Raw genomic sequence first — 15,737 nt, forward strand, 5'->3', positions numbered from 1 at the left:
GGTGCTATACTTGAAAAGTCCTGAAACATAATCCAGGAATCCACTGGGCTCCCATTATCTTCTGCTCAAACAAGTGTGTGAATTTTCTTTTTAAAGCATTTTAAAGAAAACATGTCTAAGAATATGGATGGACATCCATTTGTTGAGATTTGAGGGATCCAATTAATGATACCGTATCCCCTGCTAATATTTGAACCCAGTTGGCAGATAAAAGAGCCAGGTGGGTAGAGCTCAAAATGTCTTGTTTATTAGTGGCAGAGTTTGCAGAGCGTGGTTTAGGTATGTGGCAACAGTGGGCTTCCTGAGACTGTAGCCCCAGATTAGGCAGAAATAATCTCTCTAGCCTGTGATGGTGTTGAATCAGCACATGTCCCACCCAGAATGAGGCATGTGTAATCAGCCCATACTTGGGTACCATACTAGACTACTCTTGTTAAAAGTTCCATCACCAGTCTGCCTCCTTGGTCCTAATTTTCAATGAGAGTGTTTTCTACCAAGCAATAGGATTCTACAATATTTTTCAGAAATCAACAGGCTGAACTAAAATGTACATGGAAATGAAAAAGTCCCAGGAGAGTCAAAACTATTTTGAAAAATAATAACAAATTTGGAGGACTTTAACTTCTCAGTTTCAAAACTTGCTACAAAGCTACAGTTATCAAGGTAGTGTGATAGTGGCTGGCATGTTCGAGTCCATGTTGTAGCCATTTTGCCAATAAAGGGATAGTACAAGGGAGTTTTTTGGTAGTGATGGGACTGGTGTCTTTATTGTGGTGGTGCTTATATGAATCTATAAAAAAAACTATACATATGTTAAAATTCATAGAACTGTACACCAAAAGAAAAAAATCAATTTTATTGTATGACAATTAAAAACAAAAAAGAAAGGCAGCATCAGGAAAGTAAAACAAAGAAGCTGAAGACTGAGTGAAAATATTTTTCAAATCATGTATTCAATAAAGGACTTGTATCTAGAATAAATAAAGAACTCTTACAACTCAATAAGACAAATAACCTGATTTAAAAACTGGACAAAAGATTCGAATAGACATTTCATCATAGGAGATATGCAAATGATCCATATGCACATGAAAAGCTGCTCAGCATCATTAGGCATTAGGAAAATGCAAATTAAAACCACAGTGAGATATCACTTAACACCCTCTAAAACAGATATAATCAAAAAACAAGTGTTGCCAAGCTTATAGTAAAACTATCACCCTCATACATTGCTGATAAGAATATAAAATGGTACACTGTTTCAAAAATGAAAGAGTTTGGCAGTTTCTTAAAATGTTAAACATGGATTTACCATATGACATAGCAATTCCACTCCAAGAGAATTGAAAACATATGTTCACACAAAAACTTGAATATGAATGTTCGTAGCAGCATTGTTCACAATAGCCAAAATGTCCATCGGCTGATAAATGGATAAATAAAATGTGGTATATCCATCCAGTGAAATACTATTAGGCAATAAAAAGTAATGAACTATTGATACATGCTACAACATGGATGAACCTTGAAAGTGAAAGAAGCCAGACACAAAAGACCACATAATGTATAAGTTCATTTATATAAAATGTCCAGAATAGGCGAATCTATAGAGACAGAAAGTAGATCAGTAGTTGCCTGGGGACGGCAGTGGTGAACAGGGAGTAACAGCAAACGGAACTGTTCTAAAGTTAGATTGTGGCAATGGTTGCATAACTCTGTGAATATACTAAAAATAATTTAATCGTACACTTAAAATGGGTGAATTTTATGATACGTGAATTGTACTTCAATAAAACTTTTTAAAAAGTGGGTATTTCACTGCACACTCAAAGCAAGCAACAAACATTTTAAATGAATTTTCCTTTTAACTAATGTATCAGTGAATAGCACAACTGCATAGTAAGGAGCAGAAAAAGTAAAAAAAGCTATTGAAAAATGCTCTAACATTCATTCTCAAAACCAAGGTCATGTAAATGACCCCCAAACCTGAAAAGTCATTGTCACTGTTGGAATCCATTGGATTCTCTTTATTCACTGAATTAGAAATGGTTATCATTATCTTCAAACACTGGATAACTAGACGTGGAATAAGACTCTTTCTCGGAATTTTAGCTGAAGCTTTAGAACTCAGAGCAATACCTACAGTGTTAGAAACAACCCCACAGTTGTGGCCAAACTGAACTGGTGATCCTCTACCCACAATTGCTTGTATCAGAGAAGGCAGGATCTCATTAGAAGAGGACAGTGCATCCATCACCTGGTCCCCTCCTCCTTAACAAAGACTTTGCAGCTTATTAATATAAAAAAAAAAATTTTTTTGACATCTAAATATCACAGGTGATGGATACCTAAAATGAGTGTCCACTTGTCCAACTCTCCTCCCAACAACCTCAGTCAGTCATGACAGCAGAAATGGCACCAGACTAATGGAACTGGCTACTTTAGTGGCCCCATAGGATTTTTTTTTCCATGTATGTATGTATTTTAGGATGGGTTCTCTAGAAGAGCAAAACCAATGAAATGTATTATATAAATATATATTGTGAGATTTAATTCAAGGAAATGGCTCATGCAGTTGTGGAAACTGGCAAGTCCCAAAATCCATGGGTCAGGTGTCAGGCTGGAGGCTTTCCCTGACTCATGTGGTTGCAGGGGCTGACGAACCCAAAATTGGCAGGTCAGATGGCAGGCTGCTGGCCCATAGGGCTACAGAAGTTGGTGAATTTCAGAATCAGCAGGACAGGTGGCAGGCTGCTGGCTCAAGTCCCAAGAACCAGAGGTCAGATGCTGATGAGCCAGATTCAGGATCCAGAGTGAGAGAGAGCTTTGCCAGAGCATCCATATATTGGATGCAGGCTACGCCCTCAAGGAAACTCACCCTACGTCAGATATTTGAGTAAAGGAGTGACTTGACTAAGGGTGTGACTTGAGTAGAGTGTCACCTGAGTCATACTCTGTAGTAAGAGTGTGACTCAAGATACACCCCACACTAATCCTGTGTCATTGACATATACAGGTTAGGATTTACAACACATAAAATGGAGGATAATTATATAATATCACAAAATGGAGGATAATTACCTCAGATAACAAAATGGAGGATGATTACATAATACTGGGAATCATGTTCTTGCCAAGTTGACACATAACATTAACTATCACAGTGAGCATTCACATGAGAAGCAAATATCTTCACTTCTTTGGACCATTCAGAGAGGTCTATCCACATACCTCTTCCCCATACCTCCTTGTCACCAATTTTCCAATTATGTACCTTCCAGGTCCCTGACCATCTAGCCAGATCATTGGCCACAGCCCATGAATCATTATATAATTGCAAATCTGGCCATTTCTCCTTCCAAACAAAGTGAACAACTAGGTACGTTGCTCAAAGTTCTGCCCATTGGGAGGATTTCCCTTCATCACTGTCCTTCAGGGAGGTCCCAGAAAGAGCTTGTAGTGCTGCCGCTGTCCACTTTCAAGTGGTGCCTCCATATTGTGCAGAACCACCTGTAAACCAGGCAGGAGTTTTCTCTTCCTGGATCAGCTGATCATAAGGCACTCCCATGAGGTGCATACTGGGAGAGGGAAGGTAATGTGACAGGAGTGGAGACCATGGGCATTTGAGCCACTTCCTCTTGTAACTTGTGCCTTCAGGTTCTGCTCGGGCCCGATCACATATATATACCACTTCCATTTAATGACGGAGTGCTGCTGCACGTGTCCAACTTTCTGATTCTGTGAGTCAGACAACACCCAGTTCATGATGGGCAGCTCAGGCCACATAGTGACTTGGTGGCCCATGGTTAAGCATTTAGTCTCTACCAAGGCACTGGGTTTTTTTAAGGCCCAGTAACAAGCCAAAAGCTGTTTCTCAAAAAGAGAGTAATCTGCAGAGAATGGCAGGGCTTTGCTTCGAAATCCTAAGGGTCTGCACTGTGATTCATCATAGGGGCATGCCAAATACTTCAAACAACATCTCTATCTGCCACTGACAATTCAAGCACCATTGGATCAGCTGGATCATATGGCCCAAGTGGCAGAGTGGCTTGCACAGTGGCCTGAACCTGTTGCAGAGCCTTTTCTTGTTTCGGGCCTCACTCAAATCTAGCAGCCTTTTGAATCACTTGATAAATAGGCTGGAGTAGCACACCCAAATGAGTGATGTGTTGCTTCCAAAAGCTACAGAGGCCTACCAGGTGTTGTGCCTTCTTTTTAGTTGTAAGAGGGACCAGATGCAACAACTTACTAAATATCTTGACATGCCCCACATCACCAGACCCCTAGAAATTTCACTGAGGTGGAAGCACCTGAATTTTTGCTGAGTTAATTTCCCACACTCTAGCACACAAAAGTTTTTAAATTTTTATTGTGCTTTTTAAAAAAAAAAAATTTTTTTTTTCTTTTAAGTGAAAGTTTACAAATCAAGTCAGCCCCTCATACAAAAACCTATATACATCTTACTATATACTCCTAATTGCTCTTCCCCTAATGAGACAGCACACTCCTTTCCTCCACTCTCTATTTTTGTGTCCATTTGGTCAGCTTCTGACCCCCTCTGCTCTCTGATCTCCCTTCCAGACAGGAGATGCCAACATAGTCTCGTGTGTCTACTTGATCCAAGAAGCTCATTTGTCACCAGTATCATTTTCTATCCTATAATAGTCCAGTCCAATTCCTGTCTGAAGAGTTGGCTTTGGGAATGGCTCCTGTCTTGGGCTAGCACACAAATGTTTTACCAATAAGTCTTGGTCGTTGGTACTTCTTACTAGGTCCAATTAGCATAATATCATAAATATAATGGACTAGTGGTGATGTCTCATGGAAGGGAAAGACGACCAACGTCCCTGCGGACTAAATTATGACATAGGGTTGGAGAGTTGATACACTTCTGAGGTGGGACAGTAAAAGTATATTGCTGGCCTTGTCAGCTGAAGGCAGACTGCTTCTGGTGGTCCTCAAAAACAGAATGGAGAAGAAGGCATTGGCCAGATCAATAGCTGCATACCAAGTACCAGGAGATGTATTAATTTACTCAAGCAATGAAACCACATCTGTAACAGCAGCTGCAATTGCAGTCATCACCTGGCTAAGTTTACAATAATACACTGTCATTTTCCAAGATCCATCTGTTCTTTGCACAGGCCAGAGAGGTGAGTTGAATGGGGATGTGGTGGGAATCACCACCCCTGCATCCTTCAAATCCTTGATGGTGGCAGTAATCTCTGCAATCCCTCCAGGAATGCGGTATTGCTTTTGGTTTGCTATTTTCCTAGGTAGTGGCAGTTCTAATGGTTTCCACTTGGCTTTTCCTATCCTAATAACCCTTATTCCACATGTCAGGGATCCAGTGTGGGGGTTCTACCATTGCTGAGTATATCTATTCCCATTATGCATTCTGGAACCGGCGAAGTCACTGCGGGATGGGTTCAGGGACCCACTGGACCCACTGTGAGATGGACTTGAGCTAAGGCTTCACCAATAACCTGACCTCTATATGCACCTACTCTGCCTGGTGGGCCACAGCAATGTTTTGGGCTTCCTGGAATTAGTGTCAGTTCAGGGCCAGTGTCCAGTAATTCCTGAAAAGTCCAGTTATTTTCTTTTCCCCAATGAGCAGCCACTCTCATAAAAGGCTGCAGTTTCCATTGGGGAAGGCAGGGAGAAAGACTAAGAAAATAAATTTTTGGCAGTGTTGTGGGGTCCTTCCTCAAGAGGATTCAGCCTCACTTCCTTCATGGGGTTGTGGGTCTGTAAACTGGCTCAGGTCTGGGAATTGATTGAGGGGCCGTGACTCTATTCTGGTGATCAAAGTTATACTGCTGTTCGCTTGACCTAGAATTCTAGTACAGATCAAGTAAATATTTAGTAGATTTCACTCCTAGGGACACCATGACTAAGTAGCCAACGCCATGAGTCTGTATGAGTCAGATTGTTCTGATTACTGGTTTGATTCTGCTGTCTATTGTGGTAACCACGCCTACCTTGTCCTTGTCGATTAAGTGCCACCACTTGGCCTCTACCACCATGGCGTCTGTCATGGATTGAATTGTGTCCTCAAAAAATGTGTCAAGTTGGCTGGGCCATGATTCCCAGTATTGTGTGATTGTACACCATTTTGTCATCTGGTGTGATTTTCCTATGTAAACCCTACCTCTAGGATGTTAATGAGGCAGGATTAGAGGCAGTTATGTTAATATGAGGGAGGACTCAATCTACAAGATTAGGTTGTATCTTGAGTCAATCTCTTTTCAGATATAAAACAGAGAAATGAGCAGAGAGACGGGGACTTCCTATCACTAAGAATGAAGAACCAGGAGGGGAGCATGTCCTTTGGACCTGGGGTCCCTGGGCTCAGAAGCTTCTAGATCAGGGGAAGATTGATGACAAGGACCTTCCCTCAGAGCTGACAGAGAGAGGAAACCTTCCCCTGGAGCTGGCACCCTGAATTCAGACTTTTAGCATCCTAGACTGTGAGAGAATAAATTTCTGTTAAAGCTATCTACTTGTGGTATTTATGTTATAGAAGCATTAGATAACTAAAACAGGGTCTAATCAGCCCCACTGTAGTTAGATGTCTTAATTCACTTAGGGCAGTTCCCACTGTCAAATCTGACTTACATAAAATAGCAATCACAGCAGTCTTCAAGGATGCTGGGGCTCCCTTCACAAATTTGTTCCTCACAGCTGTGGTAAAAGGTGTGCCCTCTGAAAATTCCATGTGTGGGTCTGTAGGTCTAACCTGATAAATCCACTCTAACATGCCAATTTCCCTAAACCTTTGAATACCTTCTTCTATAATATACCAAGACAGGTCTGGCATTTCAACTTGATTTAGTGTAGGCCACCACTTAATCTAAGCCCCAGTGAACCAACCATTAGATCCTTTTCTAACCTCTTGAGCTGAAAAATTGAATGAAGGACCTGTGGTTAGTGGGCCCATGTCAGTAAACTCAGACTGATCCAACTTTATGTTCCTTGCACTAATATGCCACACACTTAATAGCCATTTCTACACATATTCCTCAGATTTCTGTTTGCATATATTAGAAAACTCAAGCAGTTCTTTTGGAGTGTAGCATACCTTCTCCTGGGTCACACTCTGTACTTCACTTTTTGGGGTTTGCTGGGACTTTAGTTATAAGTCTAGAAGCCAAAGTGGGTGGTGGGGGTGGGTGATGGGACATTCAACAATGTCTTGTAAGACATTTGCCTCAGGCAGTACCCCAGACAGTGTTCCAGGCACCACCTCAGGCAATACCTCAGAGACTCTTCAGGCACAACTGGGTTAATCTTATCTGTTGGGTGTGGAAGAACCAATAGTTTTACTGGGGAGGGTGGCTTAGTAGACAAAGCCGTAGTAATCTCTTCAGATAGGAGTAAGAGGGCTGGTTTTGTTGGCAGGAATGATTTCAATAGAATTTAGGAGCTCAGTGTCCCCAGTTTCCTGATTATCTGCCAAGTTTCAGGTTCCCATTTTTTCCAAATGTCCTCACCTTAACTTCAGACACCATTTGAAGTTGGAATACAATTGGTGTTATAATTCAACCACTCTGGGTTTCGTTTTCGGCAATATTAACTGTTACTACAAGAAAGAAGGTTTCCTTTCAGGGCACAAGTGGCCACTTTCAGGTCTTTATGCAGTGCTTGAGGCATGACTCCAAAGCCCTGAACTCATCTCTTTCTTTCACCACTTTGTCTAGCGAAAGTGGGACCAACCAACCAGCTTCCTTGTATTTCTCATTCTGACCAAATTGTAGAAAACTATCAAATATGCAGTCATCTAGAGCCTGTCTGTCACAAATGTTTGATCTATTGGTGGTGATATTTTTCGTATTTCTACTGCCACCTCACGCGATGGATTAGCAGTGCCCTCTTCACTACTGGACACAGAGTCATCAGTACCTTTAAGACTAGCAAGACTTGAGAACCAATTCAGAAAGCTTATCCTTATGATTTTTTTCCTCTAGAACCACTCTTGGTACCAGATGTCTTTGGTTGAGTTCTCTAGAGAAACATATATGAGTATATGTAACCAAAACCAAGCCCACTGCCCTCAAGTCGACTCTTTCTCTATATATTTATCATCTTTATGAAATGATAAATATACAGAGAGAGATTTAATTCAAGGAAATGGTTTATGCAGGTGTGGAGGCTGGCAAGTTCCAAAATCTGTGGGTCAGGGATCAGGCTGGAGGCTTCTCCTGATTCATGTGGTTTCAGGGGCTGACAAGCTCAAAATTGGCGGGTCAGATGGCAGGCTGCTGGCTCACGGTTCTGTGGGAACTGGCAAATCCCAAAACTGGGAGTTCAGAAACAGTTTGCTGGCTCACAGGGCTGCGGGAGCTGGCTGATCCCCAAATCTGCAGGTCAGGTGGCAGACTGCTGGCTCATGTCCCAAGAACCAAGGCCAGATGATGACAAGTCAGATGCAGGATCCAGAATGAGAATGAGCCTTGCTGGAACATCCATTTATATACTGGATGGAGGCCACACCCCCAAAGAAACTCCCATTTCAACTGATTGGCTGCTCACAGCAGATCTCATCATGGAGGTGATTATATTATATCAGATCTCATCATGTAGGTGATTTCATTATATCAGATCTCTTGGAGGTGATTATATTGTATTACATTATGGAAGAGAAATCAGTCCAATATTTGCCAAACCACTGAGAATCATAGCTCAGCCAAGTTGAAACATAACATTAACCATCACGATATGCATGTATTTTTGTTTTGGCAAAATATATACAACAAAAAATTTGCTGTTTTAACCACATTTAAGTGTGCAACTCAGTGACGTTAATTACATTCACCATGTTGTGCAGCCACCATCACTATTTATTTCCAAAAGTTTTTTTCATTACCCCAGACAGAAACTCAGTACCCCTTAATCAATAACTCCTCATTTCTTTCTCCCGCCAGCAACTACCAGTAAACTCTTGTTTCTGTGCTTTTGCCTATTCTAGATATTTAATATAAATGGGCTCATACATTATCTGTCCTTTTTAAAGTTAGTTCACATACCATTATGCTTTCAAGGTTCATCCACATATCAGCACTTCATTTCTCTTTATGACTGAAAAATATTCCATTGTATGGATATACACATTTTGTTTATCCATTCATTTGTTGATGGACACTTGGGTTGTTTCTACCTTTTAGGTATTATGAATCATATTGCTATGAACATTGATGTACAAGTGTCTTTAATTATATACCTAGGAATGGAAGTGCTGTGTCGTATGTTAATTTTAAGGAGCCCTGGTGGGTCAGTGGTTAAGTGCTTGGCTGCTAACCGAAAGGTTGGTGTTTTGAACCCACCAGCTGCTTCATGGGAGAAAGATGTGGCAGTCTGCTTCTGTAAAAATTATGGCTTTGGGAACTGTATGGAGCAGTTTTTTTGCTGTCCGACAGGGTCTCTATGAGTTGTTGTTGTTAGGTGCCATCGAGTCAGTTCTGACTCATAGTGACCCTCGCACAACAGTACAAAACACTGCCCAGTCCTGTGCCATCCTCAGAATTATTGCTATGCTTGAGCCCATTGTTGCAGCTGCTATGTCAATCTGTCTCATTGAGGGTCTTCCTCTTTTTCATCGACCATCTATTTTACCAAGCATTATGTCCTTCTCTAGGGACTGATACCTCCTGATAACATGTCCAAAGTATGTGAGATGTAGTCTCAGCATCTTCACTTCTGAGGAGCATTCTAGCTGTACTTCTTCCAAGACAGACTTGTTCATTCTTTTGGCAGTCCATGGTATATTCAGTATTTTTCGCCAACACCACAATTCAAAGGCATCAAAACTCTATGAGCTGGAATTGACTTAATGGCATTGGGCTTGGTTTTTTGGTTTATGGTAATTCTATATTTAACTTTTTAAGGGAGTGCCAAACTCTTTTCCACAATGACTGTAACATTTTACATTCATATCAGCAAAGTATGAGGGTTCCAATTTTTCCACATCCTTTCAAAAACTTGCCATATTTCGTTTTTATTTTTTATAATTTTTATTTTTACACTAGTCATCCTAGATGGGGGTGAAGTGGTATCTGATTGTAGTTTTGATTTTGCATTTCTCTAATGATGTTGAGAATTTTTTCATGTGCTTATTGACCATTTGTATATATTAATAGAAGAAATGCCTGTTTGAGTTCTTTGCCCATTTTTTAATTTGGTTGTTTGTCTTTTTGTTCCCATGGGATTTTTGAACCACACTTTACCCATGATTAAATTCCTTTGTCATACCACCAGTTTTTGGATGGGCATATACAGAAATTGGATAAAAGGGCTTTTTGTTATATCTTTCTTTTGAAAATTAGAAAAGTTGGCAGTTGTATACCATCAGCCCGACATGCTAATACTTGCTAACACAGCATGCACATTGAATAAGTATTGTGAAAGGATAAAACCTTGATGCACACTTTTCTTGATTTTAAACCACACAGTATCCCCTTGTTCTGTTCAAATGACTGCCTCTTGGCCTATGTACAGGTTTCTGCATGAGCACAATTAAGTCTTCTGGAATTCCCACTCTTTGCGATGTTATCCATAATTTGTCATGATCCACACAGTTGAATGTATTTGCATAGTCAATAAGACACAGGAAGACATCTTTCTGGTATTCTCTGCTTTCAGCTAAGATCCATCTGACATTAGCAACGATATCCCTCATTCTATGTCCTCTTCCGAATCCAGTTTGAATTTCTTGGCAAAGATGAGCGAGTGCTTCTAGCATTGCATAGTTTGTTGAAACATATCAATCGGCATTCCCTCAATTCCTGGAGCCTTGTTTTTCACCAATGCCTTCAGTGCAGCTTGGACTTCTTGCTTCAGTACTATCAGTTCCTGATCATATGCCACCTCCTGAAATGGTTGAACATCAGCCAATTTGGTACAGTGTCTCTGTGTATTTCTTCCATCTTCTTTTGATGCTTCCTGCGTCATTTAGTATTTTACCCATAAAATCCTTCAATATTGCAACTTGAAGCTTGACTTTTTTCTTCAGTTCTTTCAGCTTGAGAAATGCCAAGCATGTTCTTCCCTTTCGGTTTTCTAATCCCAGGTCTTTGCGCATTTCATTATAACACTTTGTCTTCTCAAGCTGCCCTTTAAAATCTTCTGTTCAGCTTTTTTACTTCATCATATTTTCCATTCGCTTCAGCTACTCTGCATTAAAGGGCAAGTTTCAGAGTCTCTTCTGACATCCATTTTGGTCTTTTCTTTCTTTCCTTTTTTTTTTAATGACCTTTTGCTTTCTTCATGTATTATGTCCTTGATGTCATCCCACAACTCATCTGGTCTTCGGTCATTAATATTCAGGCTTCAAATCTATTCTCGAGATAGTCTCTAAATTAAGGTGGGATACACTCAAGGTTGTATTTTGGCTCTTGTGGACTTATTTTAATTTTTTTCAGCTTCAACTCGAACTTGCATATGAGCAATTAGTGGCCTGTTACACAGTTGGCCCCTGACCTTGTTCTGACTGATGATATTGAGCTTCTCCATCGTCTTTTCCACAGATGTAGTCAGTTTGATTCTTGTGTATTCCATCTGGTGAGGCCCATGTGTGTAGCTGCCATTTATGTTGTTGACCGAAAGTATTTCCAATTAGTTGGTCTTGTGAAATTCTATCATACAATCTCCAGGTTGGTTTCCATCACCAAGACCATATTTTTCAACTACTGATCCTTCGTTTCTAACTTTCTCATTCCAATCACCAGTAATTATCAATGAATCTTGTTTGCATGTTTGATCAATTTCAGATTGCCAAAGTTGGTAAAAATTTTCAATTTTTTCATCTTTGGCATTAGCGGTTGGTGTATAAATTTGAACAATAGTGGTATTAACTGGTCTTCCTTGTAGGCATATACATGTCATCCTGTCACTGACAGCGTTGCACTTCAGGATAGATCTTGAAATGTTCTTTTTGATGATGAATGTGACGTAATTCCTCTCTAATTTGTCATTCCTGGCATAGCAGACCATATGATTGCCTGATTCAAAATGGCCAATACCAGTCCATTTCAGCTCACTAATGCCTAGGATATCCATCTTTATGCATTCCATTTCATTTTTGATGACTTCCAATTTTCCTAGATTCATACTTTGTACATTCCAGTTTCCAATTACTAATGAATATTTGCTGTTGTTCTGTCTCATTTTGAGTCGTGCCACATCAGCAAATGAAGGTTCCAAATGCTTGACTCCATTCTCATCATTAAGGTTGACTCTACTTTGAGGAGGTAGCTCTTCCCCGGTTTCATTTTGAGTGCCTTCCAACCTGAGGGGCTCATCTTCTGGCACTGTATCAGACAATGTTCTGCTGCTAGTCATAAGGTTTTCACTGGCCAGTTTTTTAAGAACTAGATTGCCAAGTCCTTCTTCCTAGTTTGTCTTAGTCTGGAAGCTCAGCTGAAACCTGTCCACTATGGGTGACCCTGCTGGTATTTGAAATAATGGTGGCATAGCTTCCAGCACCACAACAACGTGCAAGTCGCCACAGTATGAAAAGCTGACAGACGAGTGGTAGGTGCCACCCTACCCTTATTTAATGTGATTTTTCCATCGAATTTTTTATTTATTTAGTTAACCCCCGTTTTTCCCCTACCTTCCCCCTGGGGTAACTAGTAATAAACTTTGGTCTTTATCCATTTTCCTTTTCTTGTATATTTATATAGGTGAGGTCATACAGTATTTGTCCTTTTGTGATTGGCTTATTTCACTCAGCATAATGTCTTCAAGCCCCATCCATACTGTAGCATGTATTGTGTATAAATTTCTCCTACTGGTTGAGTAGTATTCTGTTGTTTATCCATTCATCTGTTGATGGGCATTTAGGTTGTTTCCACCTTATGGTATTGTGAATAGTGCTGCAATGAACATTGGTGTACAAGTATCTTTTTGAGTCTCTGCTTTCAAGTCTTTTGTGTATATTCATCTTTTTTTGAAAATGCTCATCTTTTTGAGCATTTTCTATCTAACGTTGTGTTTTTAATTCCTTACAGTTATTATCTCTTAATATTCCCTCTCAGAAGATGCCTTCCAGATATAGCAGATGCAAATAGGCTGTTCATGTTTTCTCTAAGTGTTTATCATCTTCTCACTAAAGTATCCCTCTACAGTCCTAATATCCTGCTCTTTCTTGAAGTGGAAGACACTAAATGTGGACTTAGTAGTTGTCTTAGTTATCTAGTGCTGCTATAACAGAAATACCACAAGTGGATGGCTTTAACAAACAGAAGTTTATTCTCTCATAGTTTAGGAGGCTAGAAGTCTGAACTGAGGGTACTAACTCCGGGGAAGGCTTTCTCTCTGTGTTGGCTCTTGGGGAGAGTCCTTGTCATCAACCTTTCCCTGGGTCTAGGAGCTTCTCAGTATAGTGATCCCAGGTTCAAAGGATGTGCTCTACTCCTGGCTCTTTTTTTCTTGGTGGTATGAGGTCCCTACCTCTCTGCTCTCTTCTCTCTCCTTTCATCTCTTGTAAGATAAAAGGTGATGCAGGTCACACCCCAGGGAAACTCCCCTTACATCAGAGCTGTGACCTGAGTTAGGGTGTTGCATCCCACCCTAATCCTCTTTAACATAACCTAATCTTGCCTTATTAACCACAGGCAGAGATCAGGATTTACAACACAAGAAAATTACATCAAATCACAAAATGGAAGACAATCAATACTGGGAATCATGGCCTAGCCAAGTTGACACATATATTTGGGGGAGACAGTTCAATCCATGACTGTAGGATAGCAGTGACTCCATCCTTTTGTATCAGGTACTATGATGGTAATAAGTATGAATCTAAAATGTTTGGGAAGTCACTCAAACTCTACCTTGAGTGAGCAGTATACCCTGTGAGTTGGTATATTTTTTGTGCAGGAGAGCAAGGTAGACCACTGAGATAGATTATGTATTGGGGTTCTAGACCACAATTCTGCAGGGCTCCTCTTTACTGAGATGACATGAAGAAGGTAAGGAAAATCAAGGAGATGAATGAAACTCAAGGTCAGCAGCCACCTCCATGTAGGCACCTACGCAACTTCAGTTTACAACTCAGAGGCCCAGGAAACCCTAAAACACAATATGGCAAGGAGAAAACCAGCTGAGAATACATGCACTACTGAAGTTGAGAAGGAGAGGGCGGAGTAAATGCCAGCTTACCATCACCCAGTTTAGTAATTTAATAAGAAACAAATGTGAAATTCCAGCAATAAGAAATGAGCAAAAGACTGGCACTGAAGACCTCAAGTGCTTGCCTGTTGACCAGATAACTAGAATTGTTTGTATCATGGGTTTTTCTGAATTATTTTTTCATAAAGACATATCTTTTTGGTAATGATAAGCATGTTTTTTAAAATTTTTATTGTGCTTTAAATGAAAGTTTACAAATCAAGTCAGTCTCTCACACAAAAACTTATATACACCTTGCTACATACTTCCAATTACTCTCCCCCTAATGAGACAATCCGCTCCCTCCCTCCACTCTCTCTTTTTGTGTCCATTTTGCCAGCTTCTAACCCCCCTACCCTCTCATCTCCCCTCCAGGCAGGAGATGCCAACATAGTCTCAAGTGTCCACCTGACCCAAGAAGCTCACGCCTCACCAGCATCACTCTCCAACCCATTGTCCAGTCCAAACCCTGTCTGAAGAGTTGGCTTTGGGAATGGTTCCTGTCCTGGGCTAACAGAAGGTCTGGGGGCCATGACCACCAGGGTCCTTCTAGTCTCACTTAGACCATTAAGCCAGGTCTTTTTATGAGAATTTGGGGTCTGCATCCCACTGCTCTCCTGCTCCCTCAGGGGTTCTCTGTTGTGTTCCCTGTCAGGGCAGTTATCGGTTGTAGCTGGGCACCATCTAGCTCTTCTGGTCTCAGGATGATGTAGTCTCTGGTCTATGTGGCCCTTTCTGTCTCTTGGGCTTGTAATTACCTTGTGTCCTTGGTGTTCTTCATTCTTCTTTGATCCAGGTGGGTTGAGACCAATTGATGCATCTTAGATGGCTGCTTGCTAGCGTTTAAGACCCCAGACACCTGTCTCCAAAGTGGGATGCAGAATGTTTTCTTAAGAGATTTTATCATGCCAATTGACTTAGATGTCCCCAAACCCCTGCCTCTGCTATGTTGGGCTTTGAAGCATTCAGTTTATTCAGGAAACTTCTTTGCTTTTGATTTAGTCCAGTTGTGCTGACCTCGCCTGTATTGTGTGCTGTCTTTCTCGTCACCTAAAGTAGTTCTTATCTACTCTCTAATTAGTGAATATCCCTCTCCCACCCTCCCTTCCTCCCCCTTCTCATGACCATCAAAGAATATTTTCTTCTCTGTTTAAACTATTTCTTGAGTTCTTATAATAGTGGTCTTATACAATATTTGTCCTTTTGCAACTAAGCATGTTTTTAAAAAAAATTTTAGTTTTTCCCATGCATCTTAAATAAGGTTTTAAAATTGTTTTATATCTGGACAAGTTGAAATTATTAAGTACATCATTTTTAATTTGTGATAAAACTTTACAACTCAGTTTTTTTTAAACAAACTCTAAGTAGCTGTTAATAGTCATAATAAAGATAAATCAATCAGACATAGATTTTTGTCTTAAAGAACTGTATTTTTCTAGATTTTATATATTATTTGCTATTCAGCAATGTCTTTTGAGTTCTCATAAGTCTTGGTGTTAAAAGACATTTTAAAACATTATACGTAGACTATTATAAACATTGTTCTTTCATATAGCTTTCTCCAT

General features: G+C 40.3%; 1 protein-coding gene across 1 annotated transcript in view; it reads left to right on the forward strand.

Moving 5' to 3' along the window:
- SLC9A7 (solute carrier family 9 member A7) overlaps positions 1-15,737 on the forward strand; it is a 280,631-nt gene that overhangs the window by 107,630 nt on the left and 157,264 nt on the right. The window lies entirely within an intron of this gene.

This window comes from Elephas maximus, chromosome X, assembly GCF_024166365.1.
Source record: "Elephas maximus indicus isolate mEleMax1 chromosome X, mEleMax1 primary haplotype, whole genome shotgun sequence".
Classification (NCBI taxonomy): domain Eukaryota; kingdom Metazoa; phylum Chordata; class Mammalia; order Proboscidea; family Elephantidae; genus Elephas; species Elephas maximus.